The 15,183-nt window shown below is 40.3% G+C and overlaps 1 protein-coding gene across 1 annotated transcript in view; it reads left to right on the top strand.

Moving 5' to 3' along the window:
* Nucleotides 1-15,183, top strand: part of Lrmda (leucine rich melanocyte differentiation associated) — a 1,031,836-nt gene that overhangs the window by 266,247 nt on the left and 750,406 nt on the right. The window lies entirely within an intron of this gene.

Raw genomic sequence — 15,183 nt, 5'->3', positions numbered from 1 at the left:
GACACAGTATTTAAGATAATATTTCAACTCTGTCTGTAGCTCCTAATTATAGCGAGGAATTGGTGTGCCAATCGATAGTGATTTATGGTGGAGCTACACCAGTGCGCATTGCTAACATTGATCTGCATGTAAATTCTTTGACATAATAAGAAGTTATTACCAATGACAGTCACTGTCTGATTGCTAATTCATCAGCACACCCTCTATTTGTGTGAGTCTTGCTGGCTGTGTACTGGGGGGGCCAATATGGTACACCATTTGCTTCCTTTAAGGCAAGCCCTACATCTGGTACCCCAGGAGCTGCTATTGACCATGTTTACTAAACACTAAGTTCTGTGATTAGCCAACAAGACAGGGCATGAGTCTTGTTGGTATTTTTTAAGCCCCAAACGCCTTATAGATATTTGGCTCTGAGTTAAAAATTTACCACAAGTATTAATCAGAGCTGTATTCATTGCACCGCTTTCCTTAGCAGTATTTGCTTAAAAGCTCCCGATAGCAAATTATTACAACAGTTGGTTAAAACATAATGGCCTTATTCTTTCTCTGATCACTTTTGAATGATCATAAATTAAAGCACAATAGTTTGTTTTGTCAACTCTCACATAGCTCCATATGTTTCTGTATCTCTGCTGCCCCAGACGGGGGCCCCTTATGAGATTCAGTATTTAATCCCATGTCCCTTTGTTCTCCCATCTCCTCTTTCCTCTGACAGGTCCTTAGAAACTCATCCTTCACAGTCTCACCTCTCTTTCCCTGTCATAATCCCTGCTAACTGACCTGAAAAGTCTTCAGCTATTTCCATTCAGGGTCCAAGTAGTTTCTTCTCCACTTCACTTGTCTTCCAGGGGTGAAATCTTTCAGTCCTCGCCTGTAACATTCCATTACTGTAACTGGCAGTTTGTTGTTTAAAACATTCTGTCATGTTCTTTTATGGACTGATCCTTTTTGCTTAAGCATCCTTGCATCAGAAAATTATTATTTAAGCTGAATGTAGGTGAGGTCTAGGCCCTCCTTTCTCTTCTCCATTCTTACAGAGGTGGCTACTGCTTTCATGTAGGAAAGCCCCTGGGAGGTTGAGGGAATAATGGATGTAAACAGATTAGCTCCAGCTAGATGGTACCTGTTGTATCTTGAGAAATAAAAATAATTACCTATAAAAAAGAAGGGTACTGTGGGCAGCGGTTTTAGTTGTAATACTAGGGTAAATAATTGTAGTGATAATTTTAATTTCAGACTTTTAATTGGATATACTATTTAGGCTCATATAACTTATGCTGGAGTAACAAATAGTCCCCAGTATCTCAAAGGAGCAAAACAACTAGAAGTATTTCTTGCTTGAGCCATATGTACAGAGAAATCTTAATCATTTCAGTTCACACAGGGAGTGAAGATGGAGGAACATTCACCCTTGTGTACTACATAAAGACTCAAAGAGGAAGAAAGGGGAATGAGTCAGCTCTGCTCTGGGGAGAAAAAAACCACTAGGCCTCATTCTTGCCCAATGAAGACTCAATGAAGAACTAGGTGTTTGCTGAACACCTTTCATGTCTAACACTTAGTTTCTTACAAAAGAGAAGTATTTAAGAAAACCTTCTCAGAAAATAAAAACAGTGGAGTTAATGTCAATGGTGCCTGGATCAGTGTTGACTCAAGTAACCTTGAATGATTAAGCATTGGAATAGTGAACTGATTTTACAGATTGGGAGACAGAAATCCATCCACAGAAGAACCTCTTCCAAGGTGTCCTGAGTCTAGTCAAGTGGCATGAGTGAGCTTTCTTGCCTTGAATCCAGCATGACTCCCTCTGCCCCTTTCCCTGTGGTCTGGGATTTTACTGGCATATCTCACTTTGCCATCTCACTCCCTCCTTCTTGACTTCTTGGCTTCTTGGCTGCCATCATATTACCCCTGCTCTGCACAAACTAATCAAATCTTTATTTTGGGCACTAGAATTTGAAAACTGTATCGTATTTTGTGAATTTGACATGGGGTGTGTGAGGTGATGATGAGAGATGCCCACGGGAGATGTCTAGCAGAGTCGCTCCACAGAGTTGAGATCAGCAGAAATGATGTCTACTGAGAGGATTATTGATTTCCTCATTTATAGCGTGCATCCACCTTGCCTTGAGAGAGAGAGAGGAGAGAGAGGGATCTAACAATTTGTACTGGAGAATGATCAGATCTTCTGTGGTTGGTTTTTTTTCTTCCCTGTTTAAGTAGGATCACAGGGCTGTTTTGGTTGAAATTTCTACTGGATTATTTTTCTTTTCTTTTGTAAAATTAATTCAAATTTTGCACAAGATGTTGTGAGTTGGTGCATAAACTCCATATATAATGGGAACATAAAAGACTTAGAACTCTTAAGGTTGATGGATACTGAATGATATTTTCCAAATGATTTCCCCTGTGCTCTAGGGCAGACTTTCCTGCTAGAAGAGCATCAGCTGCTTTTGATGAAGCATTTGTCAGCAGGGCATGTATTGGAACCCAAAGCCTCAGATTTTGACATTGAAATAAGTGGCTTGTGTCTGCAGAAGATGGTGGTATGTCTGCATAGCATCAGAGGGGGGGAGAGGGGATGTCTTTTCTCCCTTCCTTTCTTGGCTCCATGACATTTGTGTGAACCTCATATGCCTCTTGAAATTAGAAACAAAAGCCTAGCTTCAATAAGTACCTTTTATATGCCAGGCACACTCATACAACTCTCTGTATATTATACACATGCCTGGTATATTTTTATAAATGTACATTTGAGAGTATATAAATATGTGTATATTTATTTGCTTCCTAGGGCATCTTTTGGAGGAGACACTCTGGAATGACTAACACCCAAGTGCAGCTATTTCTTGTTAACTGCATGTTGTTTGACATCCCAAGAATTTGATATCAGTTAACTCACTTCATGCTAACATCACTATCTGTAGTAGAAGCTTTCATTAATTCCATCTGAAAATGAGAAAGCTAAACTATGGAGTCCAGTTTGCATAAGGCCACATGGACAGGCCTAAGTTGTACCAGTGTTTAATGTTTACCTTGGGCCAGTGTCCCCATTTGGTTCAGAGGCCCATCTCAGGAGCATGTGTAGCAGATGTGGTTGCTGTTCTGGGTCCATCTCAGAGTCTCTTGAAGCAGGAGGTGCTGGCAAAGTTTTTCCTATTAGTAAATAGAGTATTTACAACTTCTATTATGGCTTCTGGCTGCAGAATGTCAGTTTTAAGATTTATTTTTTTTAAATCCTTAAGTTACAGAGCCTTCATAATCTTGTTTATAAGTTGAGGATTGACTACAACCCCCCATTTTTTCAACCTGAGGTTGTGTGCATGTGTTTAATGTAAATGACTCATTTTTCTTTTTATACAAATCTGTCCTTCCCTCTCTCCTTCCCTCCCTTCTCTCTTCTGCTCTAGCATGTTTTTACTAATATGTTCTGGAAGCTTCTGGAGAGTGGTAGCCAGTGCACTTACTCTAGCATTTTCTTTGCATTCTATGCTATTTGCTGTTGGCATCAATCCCTGGGTAGATCTACATACTACACTCACTATTTTATTTAAAATTTCTCCAGAGCCAGGTCATTGTTAGTAGGGATGACCAATGTTAATTTGTCTTGTCTGGTCATCTTCAGAGCTTGTTTCTACCCCAAAATATTTAAAAAAATCATCAAAATCAAAAAATACTACACATTTTAGTGAGTTGATACCAAGAAAGGTGGACATTCACCCATTGTGTTAAAACATCACTGTGAAAGTGCCTGGCTAATGTGCTAAAAAGACTACCATGATTCAGAAAATACAAACAGTAATGCAGCCATCCATCTCCCATGCATTCTGTGCTATCTGTTGATGTTTGCGCAAATGCAGCACACTATAATCTCTGGGACTTTAAATGCCTTCTCATGTGGGAAAAGCTTTCTATGGGTGGGAGATTAAGGACATTTGATCTAGGGAGATTACCCTGGTAGCGCCTAGATGCAATCACAAGTATTTTTATGAGAAAGAGGAATAGGCAACGGAAGCAGAGAGGAGCTCAAGATGGCTATAAGCCAAGTGCTGGTAGCAGCAAGTAGGAGTTGGAAGATTTTTCCCATTGAACCCTGGCAAGGAGTATGGCCTTGTCAACACTACTGTGATACCAATTTTAGCCATGAGAGAATAATTATTTTCTAATGCTATCAACTTTGTGGAAAATTGTTACTATAGCTGTAAGAAATTAATACATCCACCTGAATAAATTTTTATGTTATTATTAATTTATTAAAGTCAAATGTTGAACTGAAATTGGAACCAGATCTTTAAATTGCTTTTTCAATACAGTGTAAGGGCATACTTTACAAAAAAACAGTAAGACATCATATGACATCTTAATGATCTTCTGTTTAAAGGAATTGTATATATTGCATGAATACATTAAGTATGATGGCAAGAGTATGCACTATATAAATTAACATATGTTGATGTGCCTGAGCAAACAGAATTGGAGCTTGCTATAGAAGATTATCAATAAGATGAAATGAAATAAGTATAAAAATTCCTGGGATTTGATGGATGGAAGGAAGGAAAGAAAGAAGAGTGGTTGGTGAAAGGGTAGATTGATGGGAGAAAGGAAGGATTAGTGGATAGATGAATTAATGGAAGGAAAGGGTTGATGTATGGGTGGATAGATGGAAAGATGTCCTCTTCAGTGATGGATGAATGAGTGGATGAATAGTCAAAAGGATGGGTGGATGAATGGAAGAAAAGATGGATTGTTGGATACAAAGAGATGGAGGATCCTTGGTAAAGCCAGAGATCAGGGAAGCCTGGCTGTAGGTAGAGTTTAGCCATGGGATTAGGTGTGCTTGACTATGAAGGCTATGGTCTTTTGGCTGTACCATCATGATATGGAGAACACTACTAACAATAACTGCTTCATAGTGTTCCAAAGACTAGTGATTTGGGGAACAGGTGGGATGGCTCACTTCTTCAGCATTGGTATGGGTGAGGAGAAGAAGGAAATACAATGAACTCCGGCAGCAGCTGTGGCTTGGATGACTTGTCAGAGGTAGTGCTGGAAGGGATGCTTTGGAGGGGGCTTAGAGACAGCTGTGATTGGCTGGGTTGTGACTTTCCTTGCCATATACTCACAGAGCATCTTCACTATCCTTTTCGGTTACAGCCACTTCATTTAAACTTAGTCATTCAGTGTCTCTCAGCCCTCTAGACAGCCATCTCGGAGTGGTCACTGCAGAGAGTCTCAAGTATATGGTGAAGTCCCGGTCAGTGTTTACCAAATGAATGTTAATGAGTTTTACAAGAGAGAGTGCTGTCACTTTATACTCCATAACCTAATAGCACCTGGCTCTTAGTAAATGCCAGGTGATCTGAGCTCACTGGACCAGCAGTGAGACAGAGCTTTATGGGGTATGGTCTAGATGCAGATCATTAGGTCCTTCACTCTCTCCTGATGTGGCCTCCGTCTGAGTTCATGAAGATGCCATCTTGGGAAGTTGGTGGAACCAATGGGAGCCTTAACCTCAACTGACCTTTAGAAAAGTAAAGAAAAGGGTCTAGGGAGCTGGCTATATGAGAAAGGTGTGGGGAAGGTGCTTGCTGCTCAAGTATGGGACTCTGAGTTCAGATTCGTTAACAGCCATATAAAAATCATGCATGAAAATACACACACATGTTTGCACGCATGTGCACCCCCCATACCTGTAATCCTAGCACTAGTGTGTGGGGACAGAGAAAGGTAGAGCTGAAGCTCCCTCAGCTGCCAGTCTAGGTGAACCTGCAAGTGCCAGAATCAGTGAAAGGACTTGTCTAAAAATGCTCTCTCATGTTCACACACATGTGCATGCATCTGCATGCACTTTGTGCACACATGATACACCACAAATACATTACAAAAAGGAAAGGAAAAGGCTAAAAAGCACAAATGTAGACTTGCCAATGGCAAACATTTCTAGAAATAACAAACTTCCATGCTGTGTTATGAAATGTAAATGGATTCAGAATGCAGGAGAAGCAGTCCCCCCCCCCCCACCACGGAAGCTTCACATTCCATCAGCGGCATTTGGCTTCCTAAGAGATTCCTCTATGAGTTGTGGTTATGGGTTTCATGTGCATGTCTCATTTTGACCTGAGAGTGAGAAGAATAATTTTGAGGTGATGAAAATAAATACTTGCCTCAATATTAAGTACAAAAATGGGTCACAGGGCTCCACAGTATCAGTCCTACCATCTGAAATGTAAATACCTTCTGAAATTCCCATTTAAGAGCAGATTTCACCTGTAAGTAGACTGTCGTATCTTTCTGAAAAATATACACACACCAGCGAGGGAATAAACACATCATCACACTTCCCTGACAGATAAGCTTGGCTCTGTTCGGGTGTAAACTCATTTTTCTTGGGTTGACCTTTAAATAGTATTGTGCTATTGTATGGGATTTAAATCAATAATTTTGTCAAAGGAGAATATACTGTAAGTTTTTTTTCTTTATCATTTAAACAGTTTTATAAACTCTCAAGGAGTAATGGATTCAACATGCGTTTTGCAGGCAGGGGAGATGGGATATGGGTTCAAGGCAATGAAGGAGACTCCTCATATACAAATACACTTGGCAGCAACAACACATCTTCAGACCTGAGAGTGTTGTGTTCCATCTCCCAGGCATCATGGACAGAGGTGCCAGTGTGGGCTGTAATTAGTGGCATAATACATTTTCTACATTCCTGTTATAAAGTACTAGTGTGTTCCAGGTGTGAGGAGGTTAAAACGAGAAGTAGCCAGTAGTTATGAAGCAGCAATAATGAGTTTCCTTCCACTTACCATGGATTTGTGTGATATACAGCTTGCAATTAAGCATGGCTTGGTGATTCGGTGATTAATGTATATACAGCTCCTGAAGGAGGGAAGCTGCCCTCCCGCCACATCCTTCATGATGTTTACAGCTGGGTACCTATTAACAGGAAGATGGAGAGGGCCATTTACAATTCAGTAACCTTTATGACAGTGAACTCTTTAATCAGCATTTTATTTCCTTTGTAACACTTTAGTCATCTACAAATGTCAGAATAAAATAGGGCCATGAAATATTTAGGATCGGCATGTGGAAATTGACTTCCCTTGATTTAAGCCACTGTGTCTTTTCATTTTGTTGTTTTGGGAGCGTTTACTTTTATTGAAAGACAATTTATAACTAAATGCTCCCAACAGTGACTGGCGTGAGGGTAGGAGGGATTTCAGAGAGTCAGGCTGTGGTTCTATAAAACGTGTTGATGCTTGCTATATTGGGCCATAAGTTATTCAAATAAAAACATTAGCAAAGGTTTTACACTTCAGAGCAGCATTTAGTAGAAGTGCAGAGAACTCTATAGTTTATGACAAAATACCCCAGCATATTTTAGAAAGGTAATTAAGTACAAAGTACATCTGTAATAATTTAAGTCAGTTGTAGTGTGCACCTGAGCCATGCAGTATCATCTAGCATTATTAGTTGGATTCTGGGACATTTTAAATTTAATAACAGCCATCTTTCAGCTATCTTGGGTTGTCACAAATATACATGATACATATCAACAGTATTGCTATGTGTATTTTTTTAAGATGCTTTGAACTGTGATCATTTTATTATGTTAGATGATCAAGATATTAGTTTATACTTGTGGCTTTTGTTAGGTTAACACAATTTAAGTCATCAAATATAAATGTGGTGATATATTATTTATAATTTATTAAAGCTTGCCTGAAGATTCAGAAACCAAAGTCAGCCTCAAGCTATAAAGGTCAACTGGTGGTACACACCTTTAATCCCAGGACTCAGGATTAAGAGGTAAATGGATCTCTGTTATTTCAAGATCACACTGAGCTACACAAATTGATCCAGTCCAAAAGAGAAAGCTCACACAAAAATGATCTTAGCACTTGGGATCACACACCTTTAGTCCCAGCACTAAGGAGGTATAAAAAGCAAAGGTTTGTAGCTCCCATGCTACAATCTGTTCCACTAATCAGATGAAGGCCTAGAGATTTAAATAAAAGACAAGACACCGGAAATTTGTGCAACAGGGATGGGGGAATGCTGAATGTCATTTATTGAGGGGACAGAGTGGGCTTATATACTGACTCACATCGCAGTGGAAAACAATAAAGAGTCAAGTGTGCAAGTTCTCAGGCTTAGTTCCTCCCTAGCAGATGTGTGTTAGCAAATTAGGCAGAGTACCAGTAACATCTGGGGCAAGATGTTCTAGCCAACAGCTTCAGGCTTGGTCAAGGTGCCTCCAGAGTCCATGCAGGCCCTACAAAGGGTCTCATGAGAAGGAGTTAGTCTCTAGCCATACTGAGTAGAGCATAGCAGTCTGAGGAGCAGTGAAGTCAGGAGAAGTTTGAGGATCACCTGTTTGGTCTGAGCTGAGGTAGGGGTAAGAGCCAGTGGATGGCTACTTTGCTTTTCTGATCTTTAGCTTGAAGCTTGAACCCAAATATCTGTCCATGAGTCTTTTAATTATTGTGTTATCAAAGGCTGTTTCTTAAAACTCATCTAGATTGTGTGTGCTGGAAGTATTTGGCACCAGGCGGCATCATTCATACCTTCTTACTCTAAAGGGTCCTGTTGACCATGTATTGACCTTGGGGTCTTCTTTGGCAGGGGTAATGGTGATCATAGGAGCCCACATGGTTCTTCAAGGTAGGTACAATGGTAGTAATAACATGTGTTATTAGGAAATAGAAATTGGAAGAACACGATATAGCCGAAAGACAATAGCTATAGTTGACTGGTCCCAGTTCTGTCTGGGATGCCATGTCAACAAGTCTTGCTTTACCATTGTGGGTATTACTTTTCCTGTTGGCACACTGCTTGGGTCTACTGGACTAGATGGTCTTCATAGGGAGAGGGAACCTAGAACACAAGGATTAAGTTCAAAGTGCCATGAATAGAGGGGTTCTATGATAGTTTTGTCTTGAATAGAATAACTTCTTAGATGATGGAAGGCCAGATTCAGTGGTTGAGGGGAGTCTGATTCTCTTATGAATCAATTGCTTAAAGTACATGTTGATATACTTAGTAAAGAATAGGACAGGCCATGGCATTTGTTCTTTTCCTTGTTTTCAAAAAAGGGCAGGATTCCCAAGTGTCCTCTGATAATATCATTCCAACCTACAAAGTGTCAAATACAGTTACTGGAGTTGGATTTGTGCTGAGAGGATTGGGGTATTTCTAGTTTGAAGGTTTCTTCAGCCAAGTTCAGGGAAGAAGGTAGAAGAGGGGACCCAAGGATTGGAAGTTGCCTGTTACACAAGGAAAGGAACTGGATCATTACAAGATAACCCTGGATCTAGTTTTTAAACCTCATCTTCCTGCCCAGTGTCCAGATGTTTTCAGTGGGTTGCTTTAAAAATGGTCCTTGGAACTGAACAGAGCAACACACAGCTACATGAGGGACACCAAAACCCCAGACTACAGAAATGGCACAGTAGAATTTTTTTTTTCAATCAGGAATGTGATAGTACACAAAAATATCGAAGGAAGGCTAAGTCATGTAAGAGTTCAGGATGAGGCTGTATGTCATGATGGTAATGGCAGTGACTCTCAGGACAGGCAGCATGTGGGAGGTGACTGGAAAGGGGGAGTGGAAAGGACAGGAGAACATTTGAAAAACACTTTTTATCTCTTCCTGTGGTACCATCTCTCCTGAAGTCTGAAAACAATGACTTCAAAGCTAGAAACAGCATGGACCATCCGAAAAACTCAGGTGCTACAGATTTTTCTGTTAGTTCTCCCAGTTTACCAATTTTCAATTGATTTAGTAGCTGCATAATTTTTAATTAAAAATAATTTATTTTTATGATCCCTCGTGTTTGCCTGTTTGTAAGTATGTGTACTCTGTATATATGAATGTGGTTCCACAAAAGATCTGCAAGAGTTACAGACAAATTGTCAGTTTGCATGTTGCTGCTGGAAACTGAACCTGGTTCCTTGGCAAGAGTAGCAAATGCTCTTAACCTGAAATACAACTTTTTCTTTTCTTATTTGTTGTTCATAAAAACAAAAGTATCTAGGGAGAAGATTATCTAAAAGAATCAGACAGTTGGATTTTTACAAGAGGCCCATTTGATGCTTAGCTGTGGGGACCACAGACACAATGACCTGGCAGATTTGTTTTTGAATGAGTTGTATATCCCTGACACATTTGGTTATTTCTGAGGCTTATATTTGAAGTGAGAACTGAAACCTCATGAGCTTGGCAGTGCCTATAATCATACATTTTTCTTATTGACTGATAAATAATGCTGATCATCCAATCTAAGGAGTATAGAAACAAGAGGAATTAAAACAACAAACCAAACAAATATAGCTAAGCTGGACGTTCCCTTTTCAACTTAGCAAAACATTGTATGCTCAACAGTTGCACTAAGGCCCATGGAAGAATCTTGAACAGGACCCAGTAGGTTGGGGGTGGGGCTTTTCTACCATCATTTCTTCCAAGAGTCTGGCCTTCACCATATTAAACAAATGCGAACCCACTTTTTATTATCCATTATCCATTATCTACTTGTTCTTACGTGACAAAGTTTATCTGACTCCTAGCTCTAGCTCCTTTAAAATATTTTTTAAATTGAAACATAACCCTGAAACACAATCAGAGAAGTATGTCAAACAGAAGAATATTAGGAATTGTCTTTCATTTCTGCCACATGAATATCATTATTTGTACATATTCATCTTTTCCCAGATTTGAAATGTCTGTGGTTGAAATGGGAGCCAACACTCCAGTTTGTGTCTTGTCTTTTTGTTGTAACATGAAATCATATACATTTTGCTGTATTGCCTTATTGTTTGTCATCTTTCTTTGTTTGAGGCAGAGGGTCTCTCTCTGTAGTTTTGGTTGGCTTGTAATTCACTATATATCCCAGGGTGGCCTTGAACTCATAGGCAATCTCTCCGCTTTGCCCTCTTAATACTGGAATTATAGGTATGTAATTTAAAACATTTTTGAAGACTGAGTTATGTTCCATACAAGAAAATTTCCATTATTCAAAAACAATTAAAAATATTTTTAACCTCCTCTAGGACCACTTGACTGCTGTCATATTTTTGGTATATTAACAGTGTGATGAGAATAGATTTAAAACATTTGGATTATTTCTGTGGGCATAGAGTTACAGACATGAAATTCCCAGGCTTAGGAGCCACTGTGGGGTTGTAGTACTTGCTCATTTATAGCTTGCAAGATTTTAAAAAACTCCTTCCCATTTCATTTGTTTTGTGTGGATGTGTGTGGGCATGAATGCACCATGGTACACATGTGAAGTTCAGAGGACAATTTACAGTAGTCGCTTTTCTCCTTCTACCTTGAGCACAAACGCAGTTCATTGGCCTTTACCAGTTGCTTGCCAGCCTATGAAAGCTCTCAATGACCTTATTGAGTTTCTTTCAAGTTGTGGGCTCTAATCATTTTTTTCAAGCAGCTTGTGTTCCTGTAGAGGACTTTGAATCTTCAGAAGACTCTAAATCAAGTGTATGATCTAATTGATGTTTAAAAATGCTTTTTAGATACTAGGACAATCATTTTCAAACTTTGGGCCATGACCTTTAGGTTGAGGTCACCTAAGATCATTGCAAAACACAGATTTTACATTCATAGTGGAGACAATTATAGTTATGAAGTAGCAATGAAAGTAATTTTATGGTTGGGGGTCACCACAACACGAGGAGCTATATTAAAGGGTCACAGCATTAGGAAGGTTGAGAACACTGTTCTAGAACATGAAGACTGGATGTGATGAGCAGTGAATGGAATGCGGACTATCATTTAAGACCCAGATTATGTTAGGGACCTTATTTAGCCCAACACCATATTATGGGTGAGCAGTTGTCAGCACTGCATTTTAAACACATGTGAGAACATAGAAACAGGGAAATTAAGTGGATTACCTGACATCATCAGATTATCTGGAGTTACAATTTGCACTCAAGCTCACTCTGCCAGGTCCTCTTGGTGTAAGGAAATATGGGTAGATTAAGCAATAGTGGGGACCCTGCTATATATATTATTACATAGGCCCAGAATGGTGGCTTTCTTGCCTTTGTATTATCAGAAACTCTTACTCTATGCACTAGAACTTAGGTCTCTGTAATGATTCCTACTCCCTTTCATAGATCTGGTGGTGCAGTCATTGCAAAGCACAAAACACAGATTTGTTCTAGAACTTCAGGGATTAGAATTAGGATGACAGTTGATAAGATATTCAAGGGTTGTTGGTATATGCTCTCTCTCTCTCTCTCTCTCTCTCTCTCTCTCTCTTTCTCTCTCTGTGTGTATGTATGTGTGTGTGGTCCCTGCTGTTCTTCTGGGGAAGCCAGGGTCCAAGCTTGTTTGGAATTTATTTTCTCCTGTGTGCCTCCTGGGATGCAGTAAAGGAGCTAGAGATGCATCTGACACTCAAGGGACAGAAAATGAGCTTGCTTTTGGAAAAAGAGTTTTGGAGTAACAGTGAATGTGGAGCCCTCCATGACAGAGAGATGATATTCAGAGTCCTTTGCAGAAACCTTCCCACAACTAGTCGGGAACAGTGAAATCATGAGATTCAAGGTTAAAGTACACATTAAAGGTCATAACATCCTCTGAAGTCAGCTCATTTCCAGACAGAATGGTAGCTGGCATGCCCTAGGGGAGGGGTGCCTTTTATCATGGATAGTAAATGAAGTGGGAAGGTTGGACTAGGTTGTGAGGGGTTTTGAGGGCTGAGCCACAGACAGTTTGGAGCTAAATATTTCCTTGACCTTTGGACCTCAGCCTGGTCTCCCTTATTAAAGGTGGGATCAAGTAGTAGGTCATCCTCCCCCCCCCTTCCCATAGTTAGGATACATTGCCCCACACTTTCATAAGGATCATTTAAATATTTATCCTTCCTTCCTTCCTTCCTGACCTATCTTGCTCAGTCCTAGTTCTCAGGTCCAGCTTGTTTTGTGTTTCATGAGCTTAGTAAAGCGTGGCCTCCAATTCCCTGGTTCTCGTGTTTTCACTTAAGATGAGGAGTGATGAGCCAAAGGTTTCAGGCTCAATCCTTGAGCAAAGGACCGCTCTGACAGGGATTATTATTTATTTGTCATCTTGGATGTAATAAGCTGTAGGTACAGCTTCGAGAGCCCTTGATTTATTGCGCTGTCTACTGCCACTAGCGGGACGTCTGCTCCACCACGCAGGATGAATACCACACTGTCAGCTTCGTCGATCTGTCTCCGCCACTGCGCTCTCTCTCATAACACATTCCCATTTCATGCCAGAATACATAAACAATCTTTCATTATTTTGATGCCTTTTTCGTATTTGTTCTTTACAGAACATAAAGTTTGAATTTATGGGTTTCCTTTACATTATTTCAACACACTCCACCATTTTCCGGGTTTGTGGTTTAACTCTCAGAAATTGGCCGCCAGGTGATTTAGTTATTTTGGCTTTCTAGTTTTATAGTTATTTAATATCACAATGCCAGATCCTGAGAAAACGGAGTGCATGGGACGCATGGGGTTTACATTTTAGGTGCCTGTCATCTAGGCGGCATGATCACAGGGATGGGTGTGGGGATTAGAAATCAGGATTGGCTTACATTTTTGAAAAAATAAAACAACAACAACAAAAACATACCTTAGCTCAAAATTATTAGGTAGTCAGGCAGCCCAGGGCCCTGGCAGGGCTTCAAAGCAAACAAGGGCCATCCTACAGCTGAGTGACATTAGCAAGGTCATCTAAATCAGTGGCCGACCAACCCACTTAGTTATTTTTCTGTTGTTGTTTTTGTTTTAATTTTTTCTTTTCTCCAGCAGCCTTAGCTCTCAGTGTCTCTGACATTCATCTGCTCCTGTTTCTAGTGGCATGGCCTTGTGGTTCAATTTTTACAAATTCTCCTGTTTCTGTTCTTAGTTCTCCAAAGTGGCAAATGAACCCAGGCTTGAAGGATTTGTGTAGGAACTGGAAGTGGCTGCCCCTGTTCCCACAGAAGAAACAGGCTTAAGGGCCACTTCTTGGCACCCACTTCCTGTTCAATTGAGTTGTCCTGTTGACAAGGCTTTTAGCCTTCCCTTCCCATAACTCATGTTTTACCCTGAATGCCATCATTTTTATTTTAAACTCAGTCTGACTTATGAATAACATCACGCTCTAACCTGAGCCTATTTAGTGTTTTGGCATTTTTGAAAGATCTCCCTTAGTTATTCCTGAAAGACCCCAAAAGAAGAAATGCATGGCATGCAAAGATGACAGTGAGCCTGCTGATGAGGGTATGGCGTTTGTGTATGAGTAGGGTATGTGTGCATGTGTGTAACTCCCTATATTCATGCCCCCTTGTCTGTTCCCAGCTTCTGTCTGTGGAGGAGCCTGACACTTCTTACTTTTTTGATGGTTGCTGACAAATACAAGCTGGTGGCAGTGGGATCATATCTCTGTCAAGGTCAATTATTTGCACAGAAATATGACATTTGGGAACTTAAGGTTCTTCCCCTTGACAGTATGAATATGAATGCTGAAATTCTGCCTCGTGTGTATGTGTGTGTGTGTGTGTGTGTGATCTCTTATGTGTGTATGTGTGTGGGTGATCTCTTGTGTGTGTATGTGCAACTTTACCCTTCACCCAATCCTCTGAGAGGAGGGACGCTAGGTAAGGGGGATTCACAACTGCAAAGCCCTTTCAACCACCTCCTTGCTGAAGGCTGCTAATGAATGTGGGTTCAAATGTCATAAATGCAAGATCATTTTACCACTCCTGCCTCCCTTGGCAGCCTTCATTAGGGAAGTGCAGAATGACTCATCTCACGTCACACTGCACAGGCCTTTAGTGGCTGGAAGGGAACCCCAGTTAATTAATATGAGAAATTTGTTTTGTGTCCATGGTTTGAAAATAAAACAAAAAAGGAAAAGAGGAGAAGATGGGTGCAGGTCAGTGCTGTCAGCCCAGGCTGCCTGTCGCTCTGACCTGCTCTGTTAAGTGTCTGATGTGTGACTAATCTGTGAATAACATTTCCGCCCAGCAGAAGAGAAACCGAGGGAGCAATAGCAGAATTAATATCTGGGAGCGTTGATAATTATATATCAGAATCTAATTTTTAGCACAGAAAATGTGTTAATGACAGAGACAAAAACAAAAACCACTAGCTTCTCCCAGCAGGCCCCAGAGTGTCATTTATTACTTCTCAGCTGGGTAT

Source organism: Phodopus roborovskii, unplaced genomic scaffold (assembly GCF_943737965.1).
Source record: "Phodopus roborovskii unplaced genomic scaffold, PHOROB, whole genome shotgun sequence".
Lineage (NCBI taxonomy): Eukaryota > Metazoa > Chordata > Mammalia > Rodentia > Cricetidae > Phodopus > Phodopus roborovskii.
Note: the sequence above shows the minus strand (reverse complement) of the source record. Positions and strands in the feature narration are given on the sequence as shown.